This window comes from Peromyscus eremicus, unplaced genomic scaffold, assembly GCF_949786415.1.
Source record: "Peromyscus eremicus unplaced genomic scaffold, PerEre_H2_v1 PerEre#2#unplaced_57, whole genome shotgun sequence".
Taxonomy (NCBI): Eukaryota; Metazoa; Chordata; class Mammalia; order Rodentia; family Cricetidae; genus Peromyscus; species Peromyscus eremicus.
Genome location: NW_026734301.1, coordinates 378,413 through 401,271, shown reverse-complemented (window position 1 = coordinate 401,271; position 22,859 = coordinate 378,413).

Below are 22,859 nucleotides of genomic sequence, written 5' to 3'. Positions count from 1 at the left end.
CATTTAGGACTGGGAAACAAACGCTAGCTCGCCTTACAAGAAACACACTCTGCTTTTGAGAAAAGAGCACTCTACTACTCTACTGTGTTTTCTGGGGTCAGAACAGTGAGCTTGCTCAGAACAAAAGAACTGTGCTTCCTAAACACACGGGCCATATCTAGTTCAACTCTGCTTAGGAAACTGACAAGAACAGTAGCTCCTCTTCTGTCCAATACACTGTACTTGCTGGGAACACACGCGAGTGCTATTTGTACAGTGTAATGCAATGAGAGCGCAATAGTTACTTTCTTTAAAAGAAAACAACTCTTGCTCATAGGACCATAAACTGCATGTGACTCAACTCCATTTAGGACTGGGAAACAAACACTAGCTCGCCTTATAAGAAACACACTCTGCTTTTGAGAAAAGAGCACTCTTCTACTCTACTGTGTTTCTTATGGGGTCCGAACAGTGAGCTTGCTCAGAACAAAAGTACTTTGCTTCCTACACACACGGGCCATATCTTGTTCAACTCTGCTTAGGAAACTGACAAGAAGAGTAGATCCTCTTCAGTCCAATACACTGTACTTGCTGGGAACAGACACGAGTGCTATTTGTACTGTGTATGGCAATGGGAGCTCAATAGTGACTCTTCTTACCAGAAAACAACTCTTGCTCATAGGACCACAAACTGCATGTGACTCAACTCCGTTTAGGACTGGGAAACAAACGCTAGCTCGCCTTACAAGAAACACACTCTGCTTTTGAGAAAAGAGCACTCTTCTACTATGCTGTGTTTTCTGGGGTCAGAACAGTGAGCTTGCTCAGAAGAAAAGAACTGTGCTTCCTACACACACGGGCCATATCTAGTTCAACTCTGCTTAGGAAACTGACAAGAACAGTAGCTCCTCTTCAGTCCAATACACTGTACTTGCTGGGAACAGACGCGAGTGCTATTTGCGCTGTGTATGGCAATGGTAGCACAATAGTGACTCTTCTTACCAGAAAACAACTCTTGCTCATAGGACCAGAAACTGCATGGGATTCAACTCCATTTAGGACTGGGAAACAAGCATTAGCTCGCCTTACAAGAAACACACTCTGCTTTTGAGAAAAGAGCACTCTTCTACTCTACTGTGTTTCTTATGGGGTCCGAAGAGTGAGCTTGCTCAGAACAAAAGAACTGTGCTTCCTACACACACGGCCATATCTAGTTCAATTCTGCTTAGGAAACTTACAAGAAGAGTCTCCTCTTCAGTCCAATACACTTTACTTGCCTGGAACAGACACGAGTGCTATTTGCACTGTGTATGGCAATGGGAGCACAATAGTGACTTTCCTTACCAGAAAACAACTCTTGCTCATAGGACCATAAACTGCATGTGACTCAACTCCATTTAGGACTGGGAAACAAACGCTAGCTCGCCTTATAAGGAACACACTCTGCTTTTGAGAAAAGAGCACTCTTCTACCCTACTGTGTTTCTTTTGGGCCAGAACAGTGAGCTTGCTCAGAACAAAAGAACTGTGCTTCCTACACACATGGGCCATATCTAGTTCAACTCTGCTTAGGAAACTGACAAGAACAGTAGCTCCTCTTCATTCCAATAGACTGTACTTGCTGGGAACAGACACTAGTGCTATTTGCACTGTGTATGGCAATGGGAGCACAGTAGTTCCTCTTCTTACCAGAAAACAACTCTTGCTCGTAGGACCAGAAACTGCATGGGATTCTACTCCATTTAGCACTGGGAAACAAACACTTGCTCGCCTTACGAGAAACACACTCTGCTTTTGAGAAAAGAGCACTCTTCTACTCTACTGTGTTTCCTATGGGGTCCCAACAGTGAGCTTGCTCAGAACAAAAGAACAGTGCTTCCTATACACACGGGCCATATCTCGTTCAACTCTGCTTTTAAAACTGACAAGAACAGTATCTCCTCTTCAGTCCAATACACTGTTCTTGATGGGAACATACGCGAGTGCTATTTGGGCTGTTTATGGAAATGGGAGCACAATAGTGACTCTTCTTACCAGAAAACAACTCTTGCTCTCATAGGACCACAAACTTCATGTGACTCAACTCAATTTAGGACTGGGAAACAAACGCTAGCTCGCCTTACAATAAAAACTCTCTGCTTTTGAGAAAAGAGCACTCTTCTACTCTACTGTGTTTTCTGGGGTCAAAACAGTGAGCTTGCTCAGAACAAAAGAACTGTGCTTCCTACACACACGGGCCATATCTAGTTCAACTCTGCTTAGGAAACTGACAAGAACAGTAGCTCCTCTTCTGCCAATACACTGTACTTGCTGGGAACACATGCGAGTGCTATTTGTACAGTGTAATGCAATGGGAGCGCAATAGTTACTTTCTTTAAAAGAAAACAACTCTTGCTCATAGGACCATAAACTGCATGTGACTCAACTCCATTTAGGACTGGGAAACAAACGCTAGCTCGCCTTATAAGAAACACACTCTGCTTTTGAGAAAAGAGCACTCTTCTACTCTACTGTGTTTCTTATGGGGTCCGAACAGTGAGCTTGCTCAGAACAAAAGTACTTTGCTTCCTACACACACGGGCCATATCTAGTTCAACTCTGCTTAGGAAACTGACAAGAAGAGTAGATCCTCTTCAGTCCAATACACTGTACTTGCTGGGAACAGACACGAGTGCTATTTGCACTGTGTATGGCAATGGGAGCTCAATAGTGACTCTTCTTATCAGAATACAACTCTTGCTCGTAGGACCACAAACTGCATGTGACTCAACTCCATTTAGGACTGGGAAACAAACGCTAGCTCGCCTTACAAGAAACACACTCTGCTTTTGAGAAAAGAGCACTCTTCTACTATGCTGTGTTTTCTGGGGTCAGAACAGTGAGCTTGCTCAGAACAAAAGAACTGTGCTTCCTACACACACGGCCATATCTAGTTCAATTCTGCTTAGGAAACTGACAAGAAGAGTCTCCTCTTCAGTCCAATACATTTTACTTGCTAGTAACAGACGCGAGTGCTATTTGCACTGTGTATGTCAATGGGAGCACAATAGTGACTTTCCTTACCAGAAAACAACTCTTGCTCATAGGACCATAAACTGCATGTGACTCAACTCCATTTAGGACTGGGAAACAAACGCTAGCTCGCCTTATAAGGAACACACTCTGCTTTTGAGAAAAGAGCACTCTTCTACCCTACTGTGTTTCTTTTGGGCCAGAACAGTGAGCTTGCTCAGAACAAAAGAATTGTGCTTCCTACACACATGGGCCATATCTAGTTCAACTCTGCTTAGGAAACTGACAAGAACAGTAGCTCCTCTTCATTCCAATACACTGTACTTGCTGGGAACAGACACTAGTGCTATTTGCACTGTGTATGGCAATGGGAGCACAGTAGTTCCTCTTCTTACCAGAAAACAACTCTTGCTCGTAGGACCAGAAACTGCATGGGATTCTACTCCATTTAGGACTGGGAAACAAACACTTGCTCGCCTTACGAGAAACACACTCTGCTTTTGAGAAAAGAGCACTCTTCTACTCTACTGTGTTTCCCATGGGGTCCCAACAGTGAGCTTGCTCAGAACAAAGAACAGTGTTTCCTATACACACGGGCCATATCTCGTTCAACTCTGCTTTTAAAACTGACAAGAACAGTAGCTCCTCTTCAGTCCAATACACTGTTCTTGCTGGGAACATACGCAAGTGCTATTTGGGCTGTGTATGGCAATGGGAGCGCAATAGTGACTCTTCTTATCAGAAAACAACTCTTGCTCTCATAGGACCACAAACTTCATGTGACTCAACTCCATTTAGGACTGGGAAACAAACGCTAGCTCGCCTTACAAGAAACACACTCTGCTTTTGAGAAAAGAGCACTCTTCTACTCTACTGTGTTTTCTGGGGTCAGAACAATGAGCTTGCTCAGAACAAAAGAACTGTGCCTCCTACACACACGGGCCATATCTAGTTCAACTCTGCTCAGGAAACTGACAAGAACAGTAGCTCCTCTTCTGTCCAATACACTGTACTTCATTGGAACACACGTGAGTGCTATTTGTACAATGTAATGCAATGGGAGCGCAATAGTTACTTTTAAAACTCTTGCTCAAAGGACCATAAACTGCATGTGACTCAACTCCATTTAGGACTGGGAAACAAACGCTAGCTCGCCTTATAAGAAACACACTCTGCTTTTGAGAAAAGAGCACTCTTCTACTCTACTGTGTTTCTTATGGGGTCCGAACAGTGAGCTTGCTCAGAACAAAAGTACTTTGCTTCCTACACACACGGGCCATATCTTGTTCAACTCTGCTTAGGAAACTGACAAGAAGAGTAGATCCTCTTCAGTCCAATACACTGTACTTGCTGGGAACAGACACGAGTGCTATTTGCACTGTGTATGGCAATGGGAGCTCAATAGTGACTCTTCTTACCAGAAAACAACTCTTGCTCATAGGACCACAAACTGCATGTGACTCAACTCCGTTTAGGAGTGGGAAACAAACGCTAGCTCGCCTTACAAGAAACACACTCTGCTTTTGAGAAAAGAGCACTCTTCTACTATGCTGTGTTTTCTGGGGTCAGAACAGTGAGCTTGCTCAGAACAAAAGAACTGTGCTTCCTACACACATGGGCCATATCTAGTTCAACTCTGCTTAGGAAACTGACAAGAACAGTAGCTCCTCTTCAGTCCAATACACTGTACTTGCTGGGAACAGACGCGAGTGCTATTTGCACTGTGTATGGCAATGGTAGCACAATAGTGACTCTTCTTACCAGAAAATAACTCTTGCTCATAGGACCAGAAACTGCATGGGGTTCAACTCCATTTAGGACTGGGAAACAAACACTAGCTCACCTTACAAGAAACACTCTCTGCATTTGAGAAAAGAGCACTCTTCTACTCTACTGTGTTTCTTATGGGGTCCGAAGAGTGAGCTTGCTCAGAACAAAAGAACTGTGCTTCCTACACACACGGCCATATCTAGTTCAATTCTGCTTAGGAAACTGACAAGAAGAGTCTCCTCATCAGTCCAATACGCTTTACTTGCTAGTAACAGACAGGAGTGCTATTTGCACTGTGTATGGCAATGGGAGCACAATAGTGACTTTCCTTACCAGAAAACAACTCTTGCTCATAGGACCATAAACTGCATGTGACTCTACTCCATTTAGGACTGGGAAACAAACGCTAGCTCGCCTTATAAGGAACACACTCTGCTTTTGAGAAAAGAGCACTCTTCTACCTTACTGTGTTTTTTTGGGCCAGAACCATGAGCTTGCTCAGAACAAAAGAACTGTGCTTCCTACACACATGGGCCATATCTAGTTCAACTCTGCTTAGGAAACTGACAAGAACAGTAGCTCCTCTTTATTCCAATACACTGTACTTGCTGGGAACAGACACTAGTGCTATTTGCACTGTGTATGGCAATGGGAGCACAGTAGTTCCTCTTCTTACCAGAAAACAACTCTTGCTTGTAGGACCAGAAACTGCATGGGATTCTACTCCATTTAGGACTGGGAAACAAACACTTGCTCGCCTTACGAGAAACACACTCTGCTTTTGAGAAAAGAGCAATCTTCTACTCTACTGTGTTTCCTATGGGTCCCCCACAGTGAGCTTGCTCAGAACAAAAGAACAGTGCTTCCTATACACACGGGCCTTATCTCGTTCAACTCTGCTTTTAAAACTGACAAGAACAGTAGCTCCTCTTCAGTCCAATACACTGTTCTTGCTGGGAACATACGCGAGTGCTATTTGGGTTGTGTATGGCAATGGGAGCGCAATAGTGACTCTTCTTACCAGAAACCAACTCTTGCTCTTATAGGACCACAAACTTCATGTGACACAACTCGATTTATGACTGGGAAACAAACGCTAGCTCGCCTTACAAGAAACACACTCTGCTTTTGAGAAAAGAGCACTCTTCTACTCTACTGTGTTTTCTGGGGTCAAAACTGTGAGCTTGCTCAGAACAAAAGAACTGTGCTTCCTACACACACGGGCCATATCTAGTTCAACTCTGCTTAGGAAACTGACAAGAACAGTAGCTCCTCTTCTGCCAATACACTGTACTTGCTGGGAACACAGGCGAGTGCTATTTGTACAGTGTAATGCAATGGGAGCGCAATAGTTACTTTTAAAACTCTTGCTCAAAGGACCATAAACTGCATGTGACTCAACTCCATTTAGGACTGGGAAACAAACGCTAGCTCGCCTTATAAGAAACACACTCTGCTTTTGAGAAAAGAGCACTCTTCTACTCTACTGTGTTTCTTATGGGGTCCGAACAGTGAGCTTGCTCAGAACAAAAGTACTTTGCTTCCTACACACACGGGCCATATCTAGTTCAACTCTGCTTAGGAAACTGACAAGAAGAGTAGATCCTCTTCAGTCCAATAAACTGTACTTGCTGGGAGCAGACGCGAGTGCTATTTGCACTGTGTATGGCAATGGTAGTGCAATAGTGACTCTTCTTACCAGAAAACAATTCTTGCTCATAGGACCAGAAACTGCATGGGATTCAACTCCATTTAGGACTTGGAAACAAACACTAGTTCGCCTTACAAGAAACACACTCTGCTTTTGAGAAAAGAGCACTCTTCTACTCTACTGTGTTTCTTATGGGGTCCGAAGAGTGAGCTTGCTCAGAACAAAAGAACTGTGCTTCCTACACACACGGCCATATCTAGTTCTATTCTGCTTAGGAAACTGACAAGAAGAGACTACTCTTCAGTCCAATACACTTTACTTGCTAGGAACAGACGCGAGTGCTATTTGCACTGTGTATGGCAATGGGAGCACAATAGTGACTTTCCTTACCAGAAAACAACTCTTGCTCATAGGACCATAAACTGCATGTGACTCAACTCCATTTAGGACTGGGAAACAAACGCTAGCTCGCCTTATAAGGAACACACTCTGCTTTTGAGAAAAGAGCACTCTTCTACTCTACTGTGTTTCTTATGGGGTCCGAAGAGTGAGCTTGCTCAGAACAAAAGAACTGTGCTTCCTACACACACGGCCATATCTAGTTCAATTCTGCTTAGGAAACTGACAAGAAGAGTCTCCTCTTCAGTCCAATACACTTTACTTGCTAGGAACAGACGCGAGTGCTATTTGCACTGTGTATGGCAATGGGAGCACAATAGTGACTTTCCTTACCAGAAAACAACTCTTGCTCATAGGACCATAAACTGCCTGTGACTCAACTCCATTTAAGACTGGGAAACAAATGCTAGCTTGCCTTATAAGAAATACACTCTGCTTTTGAGAAAAGAGCACTCTTCTACTCTTCTGTGTTTCCTATGTGTCAGAACAGTGAGCTTGCTCAGAACTAAAGAACTGTGCTTCCTTCACACACGGGCCATATCTAGTTCAATTCTGCTTAGAAAACTGACAAGAACAGTAGATCCTCTTCAGTCCAATACAGTGTACTTGCTGGAAACACACGCGAGTGCTCTTTGTACAGTGTAATGCAATGGGAGCGCAATAATTACTTTCTTTAAAAGAAAACTACTCTTGCTCCTAGGACCAGAAACTGCATGGGATTCAACTCCATTTCTGACTGGGAAACAAACACTAGCTCGCCTTACAAGAAACACACTCTGCTTTTGAGAAAAGAACACTCTTCTACTCTACTGTGTTTCCTATGGTGTCCGAAATGAGAGCTTGCTCAGAACAAAAGAACTATGCTTCCTAAACACACGGGCCATATCTAGTTCAACTCTGCTTAGGAAACTGACAAGAAGAGTAGATCCTCTTCAGTCCAATACACTGTACATGCTGGGAACAGACGCTAGTGATATCTGTCATTTGTATGACAATGGGAGCTCAATAGTGACTCTTTTTTACCAGAAAAAAACTCTTGCTTGTAGGACCAGAAACTACATGTGATTCAACTCCATTTAGGACTGGGAAACAAACGCTAGCTCGCCTTACAAGAAATACACTCTGCTTTTGAGAAAATAGCACTCTTCTACTCTACTGTGTTTCCTATGCTGTCCGAAAGGTGAGCTTGCTCAGAACAAAAGAACTATGCTTCCTACACACACGGGCCATATCTAGTTCAACTCTGCTTAGGAAACTGACAAGAACAGTAGATCCTCTTCAGTCCAATACACTGTATTTGCTGGGAACACACGCGAGTGCTATTTGCACTGTGTATGGCAATGGGAGCACAATAGTTCCACTTCTTACCAGAAAACAAGTCTTGCTAGTAGGATCAGAAACTGCATGGGATTCAACTCCATTTCTGACTGGGAAACAAACACAAGCTCGCCTTACAAGAAACACACTCTGCTTTTGAGAAATAAGCACTCTTCTACTATACTGTGTTTCCTATGGCGTACGAACACTGAGCTTGCTCAGAACAAAAGAACTGTGCTTCCTACACACAGTTGCCATATCTAGTTCAATTCTGCTTAGAAAACTGACAAGAACAGTAGATCCTCTTCAGTCCAATACACTGTACTTGCTGGGAACAGACACGAGTGCTTTTGCACTGTGTAAGGCAATGGGAGGTCAATAGTGACTCTTCTTACCAGAAAACAACTCTTGCTCTCTTAGGACCACAAACTGCATGTGACTCAACTCCATTTAGGACTGGGAAACAAACGCTAGCTCGCCTTACAAGAAACACACTCTGCTTTTGAGAAAAGAGCACTCTTCTACTCTACTGTGTTTTCTGGGGTCAAAACAGTGAGCTTGCTCAGAACAAAAGAACTGTGCTTCCTACACACGGGCCATATCTAGTTCAACTCTGCTTAGGAAACTGACAAGAGAAGTAGATCCTCTTCAGTCCAATACACTGTACTTGCTGGGAACACACACGAGTGCTATTTGTACTGTGTAATGCAATGGGAGCGCAAAAGTTACTTTCTTTACCAGAAAATAACTCTTGCTTGTAGGACCAAAATCTGCATGTGATTCATCTCCATTTAGGACTGGGAAACAAACGCTATCTCGCCTTACAAGAAACACACTCTGCATTTGAAAAAAGAGCACTCTTCTACTCTACTGTGTTTTTTTATTGGGTCCGAATAGTGAGCTTGCTCAGAACAATAGAACTGTGCTTCCTACACACAGGAGACATATCTAGTTCAATTCTGCTTAGGAAACTGACAAGAACAGTAGATCGTCTTCAGTCCAATACACTGTACTTCCTGGGAGCAGACGTGAGTGCTATTTGCACTGTGTATGACAATGGGAGCCCAATAGTGACTCTTCTTACCAGAAAACAACTGTTGCTCGTAGGAACAGAATCTGCATGTGATTCAACTCCATTTAGGACTGGGAAACAAACGCTAGCTCGCCTTACAAGAAACACACTCTGCTTTTGGGAAAAGAACACTCTTCTACTCTACTGTGTTTCCTATAGGGCCAGAACAGTGAGCTTGCTCAGAACAATAGAACTGTGCTTCCTACACACAGGAGACATATCTACTTCAACTCTGCTTAGGACACTGACAAGAACAGTAGATCCTCTTCTGTCCAATGCACTATACATGAAGGGAACAGATGCCAGTGCTATTTACCCTGTGCATGGCAATGGGAGCTCAATAGAGACTCTTCTTACCAGAAAACAACTCTTGCTCTTAGGACCACAAACTGCATGTGACTGAACTCCATTTAGGACTGGGAAACAAACGCTAGCTCGCCTTACAAGAAACACGCTCTGCTTTTGAGAAAAGAGCACTCTTCTACTATGCTGTGTTTTCTGGGGTCAGAACAGTGAGCTTGCCCAGAACAAAAGAACTGTGCTTCCTACACACATGGGACATATCTAGTTCAACTCTGCTTAGGAAACTGACAAGAACAGTAGCTCCTCTTCAGTCCAATACACTGTACTTGCTGGGAACAGACGCGAGTGCTTTTTGCACTGTGTATGGCAATGGTAGCGCAATAGTGACTCTTCTTACCAGAAAACAACTCTTGCTCATAGGACCAGAAACTGCATGGGATTCAACTCCATTTAGGACTGGGAAACAAACACTAGCTCGCCTTACAAGAAACACACTCTGCTTTTGAGAAAAGAGCACTCTTCTACTCTACTGTGTTTCTTATGGGGTACGAAGAGTGAGCTTGCTCAGAACAAAAGAACTGTGCTTCCTACACACACGGCCATATCTAGTTCAATTCTGCTTAGGAAACTGACAAGAAGAGACTACTCTTCAGTCCAATACACTTTACTTGCTAGGAACAGACGCGAGTGCTATTTGCACTGTGTATGGCAATGGGAGCACAATAGTGACTTTCCTTACCAGAAAACAACTCTTGCTCATAGGACCATAAACTGCATGTGACTCAACTCCATTTAGGACTGGGAAACAAACGCTAGCTCGCCTTATAAGGAACACACTCTGCTTTTGAGAAAAGAGCACTCTTCTACTCTACTGTGTTTCTTATGGGGTCCGAAGAGTGAGCTTGCTCAGAACAAAAGAACTGTGCTTCCTACACACACGGCCATATCTAGTTCAATTCTGCTTAGGAAACTGACAAGAAGAGTCTCCTCTTCAGTCCAATACACTTTACTTGCTAGGAACAGACGCGAGTGCTATTTGCACTGTGTATGGCAATGGGAGCACAATAGTGACTTTCCTTACCAGAAAACAACTCTTGCTCATAGGACCATAAACTGCCTGTGACTCAACTCCATTTAGGACTGGGAAACAAATGCTAGCTTGCCTTATAAGAAATACACTCTGCTTTTGAGAAAAGAGCACTCTTCTACTCTTCTGTGTTTCCTATGTGTCAGAACAGTGAGCTTGCTCAGAACTAAAGAACTGTGCTTCCTTCACACACGGGCCATATCTAGTTCAATTCTGCTTAGAAAACTGACAAGAACAGTAGATCCTCTTCAGTCCAATACAGTGTACTTGCTGGAAACACACGCGAGTGCTCTTTGTACAGTGTAATGCAATGGGAGCGCAATAATTACTTTCTTTAAAAGAAAACTACTCTTGCTCCTAGGACCAGAAACTGCATGGGATTCAACTCCATTTCTGACTGGGAAACAAACACTAGCTCGCCTTACAAGAAACACACTCTGCTTTTGAGAAAAGAACACTCTTCTACTCTACTGTGTTTCCTATGGTGTCCGAAATGAGAGCTTGCTCAGAACAAAAGAACTATGCTTCCTAAACACACGGGCCATATCTAGTTCAACTCTGCTTAGGAAACTGACAAGAAGAGTAGATCCTCTTCAGTCCAATACACTGTACATGCTGGGAACAGACGCTAGTGATATCTGTCATTTGTATGACAATGGGAGCTCAATAGTGACTCTTTTTTACCAGAAAAAAACTCTTGCTTGTAGGACCAGAAACTACATGTGATTCAACTCCATTTAGGACTGGGAAACAAACGCTAGCTCGCCTTACAAGAAATACACTCTGCTTTTGAGAAAATAGCACTCTTCTACTCTACTGTGTTTCCTATGCTGTCCGAAAGGTGAGCTTGCTCAGAACAAAAGAACTATGCTTCCTACACACACGGGCCATATCTAGTTCAACTCTGCTTAGGAAACTGACAAGAACAGTAGATCCTCTTCAGTCCAATACACTGTATTTGCTGGGAACACACGCGAGTGCTATTTGCACTGTGTATGGCAATGGGAGCACAATAGTTCCACTTCTTACCAGAAAACAAGTCTTGCTAGTAGGATCAGAAACTGCATGGGATTCAACTCCATTTCTGACTGGAAAACAAACACAAGCTCGCCTTACAAGAAACACACTCTGCTTTTGAGAAATAAGCACTCTTCTACTATACTGTGTTTCCTATGGCGTACGAACACTGAGCTTGCTCAGAACAAAAGAACTGTGCTTCCTACACACAGTTGCCATATCTAGTTCAATTCTGCTTAGAAAACTGACAAGAACAGTAGATCCTCTTCAGTCCAATACACTGTACTTGCTGGGAACAGACACGAGTGCTTTTGCACTGTGTAAGGCAATGGGAGGTCAATAGTGACTCTTCTTACCAGAAAACAACTCTTGCTCTCTTAGGACCACAAACTGCATGTGACTCAACTCCATTTAGGACTGGGAAACAAACGCTAGCTCGCCTTACAAGAAACACACTCTGCTTTTGAGAAAAGAGCACTCTTCTACTCTACTGTGTTTTCTGGGGTCAAAACAGTGAGCTTGCTCAGAACAAAAGAACTGTGCTTCCTACACACGGGCCATATCTAGTTCAACTCTGCTTAGGAAACTGACAAGAGAAGTAGATCCTCTTCAGTCCAATACACTGTACTTGCTGGGAACACACACGAGTGCTATTTGTACTGTGTAATGCAATGGGAGCGCAAAAGTTACTTTCTTTACCAGAAAATAACTCTTGCTTGTAGGACCAAAATCTGCATGTGATTCATCTCCATTTAGGACTGGGAAACAAACGCTATCTCGCCTTACAAGAAACACACTCTGCATTTGAAAAAAGAGCACTCTTCTACTCTACTGTGTTTTTTTATTGGGTCCGAATAGTGAGCTTGCTCAGAACAATAGAACTGTGCTTCCTACACACAGGAGACATATCTAGTTCAATTCTGCTTAGGAAACTGACAAGAACAGTAGATCGTCTTCAGTCCAATACACTGTACTTCCTGGGAGCAGACGTGAGTGCTATTTGCACTGTGTATGACAATGGGAGCCCAATAGTGACTCTTCTTACCAGAAAACAACTGTTGCTCGTAGGAACAGAATCTGCATGTGATTCAACTCCATTTAGGACTGGGAAACAAACGCTAGCTCGCCTTACAAGAAACACACTCTGCTTTTGGGAAAAGAACACTCTTCTACTCTACTGTGTTTCCTATAGGGCCAGAACAGTGAGCTTGCTCAGAACAATAGAACTGTGCTTCCTACACACAGGAGACATATCTACTTCAACTCTGCTTAGGACACTGACAAGAACAGTAGATCCTCTTCTGTCCAATGCACTATACATGAAGGGAACAGATGCCAGTGCTATTTACCCTGTGCATGGCAATGGGAGCTCAATAGAGACTCTTCTTACCAGAAAACAACTCTTGCTCTTAGGACCACAAACTGCATGTGACTGAACTCCATTTAGGACTGGGAAACAAACGCTAGCTCGCCTTACAAGAAACACGCTCTGCTTTTGAGAAAAGAGCACTCTTCTACTATGCTGTGTTTTCTGGGGTCAGAACAGTGAGCTTGCCCAGAACAAAAGAACTGTGCTTCCTACACACATGGGACATATCTAGTTCAACTCTGCTTAGGAAACTGACAAGAACAGTAGCTCCTCTTCAGTCCAATACACTGTACTTGCTGGGAACAGACGCGAGTGCTTTTTGCACTGTGTATGGCAATGGTAGCGCAATAGTGACTCTTCTTACCAGAAAACAACTCTTGCTCATAGGACCAGAAACTGCATGGGATTCAACTCCATTTAGGACTGGGAAACAAACACTAGCTCGCCTTACAAGAAACACACTCTGCTTTTGAGAAAAGAGCACTCTTCTACTCTACTGTGTTTCTTATGGGGTACGAAGAGTGAGCTTGCTCAGAACAAAAGAACTGTGCTTCCTACACACACGGCCATATCTAGTTCAATTCTGCTTAGGAAACTGACAAGAAGAGTCTCCTCTTCAGTCCAATACACTTTACTTGCTAGGAACAGACGCGAGTGCTATTTGTACTGTGTATGGCAATGGGAGCACAATAGTGACTTTCCTTACCAGAAAACAACTCTTGCTCATAGGAACATAAACTGCATGTGACTCAACTCCATTTAGGACTGGGAAACAAACGCTAGCTCGCCTTATAAGGAACACACTCTGCTTTTGAGAAAAGAGCACTCTTCTACCCTACTGTGTTTCTTTTGGGCCAGAACAGTTAGCTTGCTCAGAACAAAAGAACTGTGCTTCCTACACACACGGGCCATATCTAGTTCAACTCTGCTTAGGAAACTGACAAGAACAGTAGATCCTCTTCAGTCCAATACACTGTATTTGCTGGGAACACACGCGAGTGCTATTTGCACTGTGTATGGCAATGGGAGCACAATAGTTCCACTTCTTACCAGAAAACAAGTCTTGCTAGTAGGATCAGAAACTGCATGGGATTCAACTCCATTTCTGACTGGGAAACAAACACAAGCTCGCCTTACAAGAAACACACTCTGCTTTTGAGAAATAAGCACTCTTCTACTATACTGTGTTTCCTATGGCGTACGAACACTGAGCTTGCTCAGAACAAAAGAACTGTGCTTCCTACACACAGTTGCCATATCTAGTTCAATTCTGCTTAGAAAACTGACAAGAACAGTAGATCCTCTTCAGTCCAATACACTGTACTTGCTGGGAACAGACACGAGTGCTTTTGCACTGTGTAAGGCAATGGGAGGTCAATAGTGACTCTTCTTACCAGAAAACAACTCTTGCTCTCTTAGGACCACAAACTGCATGTGACTCAACTCCATTTAGGACTGGGAAACAAACGCTAGCTCGCCTTACAAGAAACACACTCTGCTTTTGAGAAAAGAGCACTCTTCTACTCTACTGTGTTTTCTGGGGTCAAAACAGTGAGCTTGCTCAGAACAAAAGAACTGTGCTTCCTACACACGGGCCATATCTAGTTCAACTCTGCTTAGGAAACTGACAAGAGAAGTAGATCCTCTTCAGTCCAATACACTGTACTTGCTGGGAACACACACGAGTGCTATTTGTACTGTGTAATGCAATGGGAGCGCAAAAGTTACTTTCTTTACCAGAAAATAACTCTTGCTTGTAGGACCAAAATCTGCATGTGATTCATCTCCATTTAGGACTGGGAAACAAACGCTATCTCGCCTTACAAGAAACACACTCTGCATTTGAAAAAAGAGCACTCTTCTACTCTACTGTGTTTTTTTATTGGGTCCGAATAGTGAGCTTGCTCAGAACAATAGAACTGTGCTTCCTACACACAGGAGACATATCTAGTTCAATTCTGCTTAGGAAACTGACAAGAACAGTAGATCGTCTTCAGTCCAATACACTGTACTTCCTGGGAGCAGACGTGAGTGCTATTTGCACTGTGTATGACAATGGGAGCCCAATAGTGACTCTTCTTACCAGAAAACAACTCTTGCTCGTAGGAACAGAATCTGCATGTGATTCAACTCCATTTAGGACTGGGAAACAAACGCTAGCTCGCCTTACAAGAAACACACTCTGCTTTTGGGAAAAGAACACTCTTCTACTCTACTGTGTTTCCTATAGGGCCAGAACAGTGAGCTTGCTCAGAACAATAGAACTGTGCTTCCTACACACAGGAGACATATCTACTTCAACTCTGCTTAGGACACTGACAAGAACAGTAGATCCTCTTCTGTCCAATGCACTATACATGAAGGGAACAGATGCCAGTGCTATTTACCCTGTGCATGGCAATGGGAGCTCAATAGAGACTCTTCTTACCAGAAAACAACTCTTGCTCTTAGGACCACAAACTGCATGTGACTGAACTCCATTTAGGACTGGGAAACAAACGCTAGCTCGCCTTACAAGAAACACGCTCTGCTTTTGAGAAAAGAGCACTCTTCTACTATGCTGTGTTTTCTGGGGTCAGAACAGTGAGCTTGCCCAGAACAAAAGAACTGTGCTTCCTACACACATGGGACATATCTAGTTCAACTCTGCTTAGGAAACTGACAAGAACAGTAGCTCCTCTTCAGTCCAATACACTGTACTTGCTGGGAACAGACGCGAGTGCTTTTTGCACTGTGTATGGCAATGGTAGCGCAATAGTGACTCTTCTTACCAGAAAACAACTCTTGCTCATAGGACCAGAAACTGCATGGGATTCAACTCCATTTAGGACTGGGAAACAAACACTAGCTCGCCTTACAAGAAACACACTCTGCTTTTGAGAAAAGAGCACTCTTCTACTCTACTGTGTTTCTTATGGGGTACGAAGAGTGAGCTTGCTCAGAACAAAAGAACTGTGCTTCCTACACACACGGCCATATCTAGTTCAATTCTGCTTAGGAAACTGACAAGAAGAGTCTCCTCTTCAGTCCAATACACTTTACTTGCTAGGAACAGACGCGAGTGCTATTTGTACTGTGTATGGCAATGGGAGCACAATAGTGACTTTCCTTACCAGAAAACAACTCTTGCTCATAGGAACATAAACTGCATGTGACTCAACTCCATTTAGGACTGGGAAACAAACGCTAGCTCGCCTTATAAGGAACACACTCTGCTTTTGAGAAAAGAGCACTCTTCTACCCTACTGTGTTTCTTTTGGGCCAGAACAGTTAGCTTGCTCAGAACAAAAGAACTGTGCTTCCTACACACACGGGCCATATCTAGTTCAACTCTGCTTAGGAAACTGACAAGAACAGTAGGTCCTCTTCATTCCAATACACTGTACTTGCTGGGAACAGACACTAGTGCTATTTGCACTGTGTATGGCAATGGGAGCACAGTAGTTCCTCTTCTTACCAGAAAACAACTCTTGGTCGTAGGACCGGAAACTGCATGGGATTCTACTCCATTTAGGACTGGGAAACAAACACTTGCTCGCCTTACGAGAAACACACTCTGCTTTTGAGAAAAGAGCACTCTTCTACTCTACTGTGTTTCCTATGGGGTCCCAACAGTGAGCTTGCTCAGAACAAAAGAACAGTGCTTCCTATACACACGGGCCATATCTCGTTCAACTCTGCTTTTAAAATTGACAAGAACAGTAGCTCCTCTTCAGTCCAATACACTGTTCTTGCTGGGAACATACGCGAGTGCTATTTGGGCTGTGTATGGCAAAGAGCGCAATAGTGACTCTTCTTACCAGAAAACAACTCTTGCTCTCATAGGACCACAAACTTCATGTGACTCAACTCCATTTAGGACTGGGAAACAAACGCTAACTCGCCTTACAAGAAACACACTCTGCTTTTGAGAAAAGAGCACTCTTCTACTCTTCTGTGTTTTCTGGGGTCAGAACAGTGAGCTTGCTCAGAACAAAAGAACTGTGCTTACTACACACACGGGCCATATCTGGTTCAACTCTGCTTAGGAAACTGACAAGAACAGTAGCTCCTCTTCTGTCCAATACACTGTACTTGCTATGAACACACGCGAGTGCTATTTGTACAGTGTAATGCAATGGGAGCGCAATAGTTACTTTCTTTAAAAGAAAACAACTTTGCTCATAGGACCATAAACTGCATGTGACTCAACTCCATTTAGGACTGGGAAACAAACGCTAGCTTGCCTTATAAGAAACACACTCTGCTTTTGAGAAAAGAGCACTCTTCTACTGTACTGTGTTTCTTATGGGGTCCGAACAGTGAGCTTGCTCAGAACAAAAGTACTTTGCTTCCTACACACGGGCCATATCTAGTTCAACTCTGCTTAAGAAACTGACAAGAAGAGTAGATCCTCTTCAGTCCAATAAACTGTACTTGCTGGGAACAGACGCGAGTGCTATTTGCACTGTGTATGGCAAAGGTAGCGCAATAGTGACTCTTCTTACCAGAAAACAACTCTTGCTCATAGGACCAGAAACTGCATGGGATTCAACTCCATTTCTGACTGGGAAACAAAAACAAGCTCGCCTTACAAGAAACACACTCTGCTTTTGAGAAATAAGCACTCTTCTACTATACTGTGTTTCCTATGGGGTACGAACACTGAGCTTGCTCAGAACAAAAGAACTGTGCTTCCTACACACGGGCCATATCTAGTTCAACTCTGCTTAGGAAACTGACAAGAGCAGTAGATCCTCTTCAGTCCAATACACTGTACGTGCTGGGAACACACGCGAGTGCTATTTGTACTGTGTAATGCAATGGGAGCGCAAAAGTTACTTTCTTTACCAGAAAACAACTCTTGCTTGTAGGACCAGAATCTGCATGTGATTCATCTCCATTTAGGACTGGGAAACAAACACTAGCTCGCGTTACAAGAAACACACTCTGCTTTTGAGAAAAGAGTACTCTTCTACTCTACTGTGTTTCCTATAGGGCCAGAACAGTGTGTTTGCTCAGAACAAAAGAACTGTGCTTCCTACACACACGGCCATATCTAGTTCAATTCTGCTTAGGAAACTGAGAAGAACAGTAGATCCTCTTCAGTCCAATACACTGTACATGCTGGGAACCGACACCAGTGCTATTTGCCCTGTGTATGACAATGGGAGCGCAATAGTGACTCTTCTTACCAGAAAACAACTCTTGCTCGTAGGACCAGAAACTGCATGTGACTCAACTCCATTTACCACTGGGAAACTAACGCTACCTCGCCTTACAAGAAACACACTCTTCTTTTGAGAAAAGAGCACTCTTCTACTCTTCTGTGTTTCCTATGGGTCCGAACAGTGAGCTTGCTCAGAAAAAAGAACTGTGCTTCCTACACACACGGGGAATATCTAGTTCAACTCTGCTTAGGAAACTGACAAGAACAGTAGCTCCTCTTCAGTCCAATACACTGTACTTGCTAAGAACACAGGCGAGTGCTGTTTGCACTGTGTAATGCAATGGGAGCGCAATAGTGACATTCCTTACCAGAAAACAACTCTTGCTCCTAGGACCAGAAACTGCATGGGATTCAACTCCATTTCTGACTGGGAAACAAACACTAGCTCGCTTTACAAGAAACACACTCTGCTTTTGAGAAAAGAGCACTCTTCAACTCTACTGTGTTTCCTACAGGGCCAGAACAGTGAGCTTGCTCAGAACAAAAGAACTGTGCTTCCTACACACACGGGCCATATTTAGTTCAATTCTGCTTAGGAAACTAATAAGAACAGTAGATCCTCTTCAGTCCAATACACTGTACTTGCTGGGAACAGACGCGATTGCTCTTTGCACTGTGTATGGCAATGGGAGAGCAATAGTGACTCTTCTTACCAGAAAACAACTCTTGCTCGTATGACCAAAAACTGCTTGTGACTCAACTCCATTTATGACTGGGAAACAAACGCTAGCTCGCCTTACAAGAAACACACTCTGCTTTTGAGAAAAGAGCACTCTTCTACTCTACTGTGTTTCCTATAGGGCCAGAATAGTGAGGTTGCTCAGAACAAAAGAACTGTGCTTCCTACACACACGGGCCATATCTCGTTCAACTCTGCTTTTAAAATTGACAAGAACAGTGGCTCCTCTTCAGTCCAATACACTGTACTGGCTGGGAACAGACGCGAGTGCTGTTTGCACTGTGTAATGCAATGGGAGCGCAATAGTGACTTTCCTTACCAGAAAACAACTCTTGCTCCTAGGACCAGAAACTGCATGGGATTCAACTCCATTTCTGACTGGGAAACAAACACTAGCTTGCTTTACAAGGAACACACTCTGCTTTTGAGAAAAGAGCACTCTTCTACTCTACTGTGTTTCCTATGGTTTGGGAATAGTCAGCTTGCTCAGAACAAAAGAACTGTGCTTCCTACACACATGGGCCATATCTAGTTCAACTCTGCTAAGGAAACTGACAAGAACAGTAGCTCCTCTTCAGTCCAATACACTGTACTTGCTGGGAACAGACGCGAGTGCTATTTGCACTGTGTATGGCAATGGGAGCGCAATAGTGACTCTTCTTACCAGAACAACTCTTGCTAATAGGACTTGAAACTGCATGTGATTCAACTCCATTTAGGACTGGGAAACAAACGCTAACTCACCTTACAAGAAACACACTCTGCTTTTGAGAAAAGAGCACTCTTCTACTCTACTGTCTTTCCTATAGGGCCAGAACAGTGAGCTTGCTCAGAACAAAAGAACTGTGCTTCCTACACACGGGCCATATCTAGTTCATCTCTGCTTAGGAAACTGACAAGAACAGTGGCTCCTCTTCAGTCCAATACACTGTACTTGCTGGGAACAGACGCGAGTGCTATTTGCACTGTGTATGGCAATGGGAGAGCAATAGTGACTCTTCTTACCAGAAAACAACTCTTGCTCGTATGACCAAAAACTGCTTGTGACTCAACTCCATTTAGGACTGGGAAACAAACGCTAGCTTGCCTTACAGGAAACACACTCTGCTTTTGAGAAAAGGGCACTATTCTACTCTACTGTGTTTCCTATGTTGTCCGAATAGTCAGCTTGGTCAGAACAAAAGAACTGTACTTCCTACACACTCGGGCCATATCTAGTTCAACTCTGCTTAGGAAACTGACAAGAACAGTAGCTCCTCTTCAGTCCAATACACTACACATGCTGGGAACAGACACCAGTGCTATTTGCCCTGTGTATGACAATGGGAACAACATAGTGACTCTTCTTACCAGAAAACAACTCTTGGTCGTAGGACCAGAAACTGCATGGGATTCAACTCCATTTAGGATTGGGAAACAAACACTAGCTCGCCTTACAAGAAACACACTCTGCTTTTGAGAAAAGAGAACTCTTCTACTCTACTGTATTTCCTATAGGGCCAGAACAGTGAGCATGCTCAGAACAAACGAACTGTGCTTCCTACACACACGGGCCGTATCTCGTTCAACTCTGCTTTTAAAACTGACAAGAACAGTGGCTCCTCTTCAGTCCAATACACTGTACTTGCTGGGAACAGACGCGAGTGCTATTTGGACTGTGTATGGCAATGGTAGCGCAATAGTGACTCTTCTTACCAGAAAACAACTCTTGCTCTCATTGGACCACAAACTTAATGTGACTCAACTCCATTTAGGACTGGGAAAGAAACGCTAGCTCGCCTTACAAGAAACACACTCTGCTTTTGAGAAAAGAGCACTCTTCTACTCTACTGTGTTTTCAGGGGTTAGAACAGTGAGCTTGCTCAGAACAAAAGAACTGTGCTTCCTACACACACGGGCCCTATCTAGTTCAACTCTGCTTATGAAACTCACAAGAACAGTAGATCCTCTTCAGTCCAATACACTGTACTTGCTGGGAACACACACGAGTGCTATTTGTACTGTGTAATGCAATGGGAGCTCAATAGTTACTTTCTTTAAAAGAAAACAACTCTTGCTCCTAGGACCAGAAACTGCATGGGATTCAACTCCATTTCTGACTGGGAAACAAACACTAGCTCGCCTTACAAGAAACACACTCTGCTTTTGAGAAAAGAGCACTCTTCTACTCTACTGTGTATCCTATAGGGCCAGAACAGTGAGCTTGCTCAGAACAAAAGAACTGTGCTTCCTACACACGGGCCATATCTAGTTCAACTCTGCTTAGGAAATTGACAAGAACAGTGGCTCCTCTTCAGTCCAATACACTGTACTTGCTGGGAAGAGACGCGAGTGCTATTTGCACTTTTTAAGGCAAAGGAAGCACAACAGTGACTCTCCAGAAAAAAACTTTTGCTGGTAGGACCAGAAACTGCATGGGATTCAACTCCTTTTCTGACTGGGAAACAAACACTAGCTCGCCTTACAAGAAACACTCTCTGCTTTTGAGAAAAGAGCAGTCTTCTACTCAACTGTGTTTCCTATGGGGTTCGAACAGTGAGCTTGCTCAGAACAAAAGAACTGTGCTTCCTACACACATGGGCCATATCTAGTTCAATTCTGCTTAGGAAACTGACAAGAACAGTAGATTGTCTTCAGTCCAATACACTGTACTTGCTGGGAGCAGACGCGAGTGCTATTTGCACTGTGTATGACAATGGTAGCGCAATAGTGACTCTTCGTACCAGAACACAACTCTGGCTCGTAGGACCAGAAACTGCATGTGATTCAACTCCATTTAGGACTGGGAAACAAACGTTAGCTCGCCTTACAATAAACACACTCTGCTTTTGAGAAAAGAGCATTCTTCTACTCTACTTTCCTATAGGGCCAGAAAAGAGAGCTTGCTAAGAACAAAAGAACTGTGCTTCCTACGCACACGGCCATATCTAGTTCAATTCTGCTTAGGAAACTGATAAGAACAGTAGATCCATTTCAGTCCAATACACTGTACGTGCTGGGAACAGACGCCAGTGCTATTTGCCCTGTGTATGACAATGTGAGCGCAATAGTGACTCTTCTTACCAGAAAACAGCTCTTGGTCATAGGACCAGAAACTGCATGTGATTCAACTCCATTTAGGACTGGGAAACAAACGCTAGCTCGCCTTACAAGAAACACACTCTGCTTTTGAGAAAAAAGCACTATTCTACTCTACTGTGTTTCTTATGGGCCAGAACAGTGAGATTGCTCAGAACAAAAGAACTGTGCTTCCTACACACACGGGCCATATCTAGTTCAACTCAGCTTAGGAAACTGACAAGAACAGTAGCTCCTCTTCAGTCCAATACACTGTCCTTGCTGGGAACAGACGCGAGTGCTATTTGCACTGTGTATGGCAATGGGAGCACAATAGTGCCTCTTCTTACCAGAAAACAACTCTTGCTTGTAGGACCAGAAACTGCATGTGATTCAAATCCTTTTAGGACTGGGAAACAAACACTAGCTCGCCTTACGAGAAACAAACTCTGCTTTTAAGAAAAGAGCACTGTTCTACTCTACTGTGTTTCCTATAGGGCCAGAACAGTGAGCTTGCTCAGAACAAAAGAACTGTGCTTCCTACACACACGGCCATATCTAGTTCAACTTTGTTCGGCAACTGACAAGAACAGTAGATCCACTTCAGTCCAATACACTGTACATGCTGGGAACCGACGCCAGTGCTATTTGCCCTGTGTATGAAATGGGAGTGCAATAATGACTCTTCTTATTAGAAAACAACTCTTGCTCGTAGGACCAGAAACTGTATGGGATTCAACTCCATTTATGACTGGGAAACAAACGCTAGCTCGCCTTACAAGAAACACACTCTGCTTTTGAGAAAAGAGCACTCTTCTACTCTACTGTCTTTCCTATAAAGCCAGAACAGTGAGCTTGCTCAGAACAAAGAACTGTGCTTCCTACACACACGGGCCATATCTAGTTCAACTCTGCTTTGGAAACTGACAGGAACAGTGG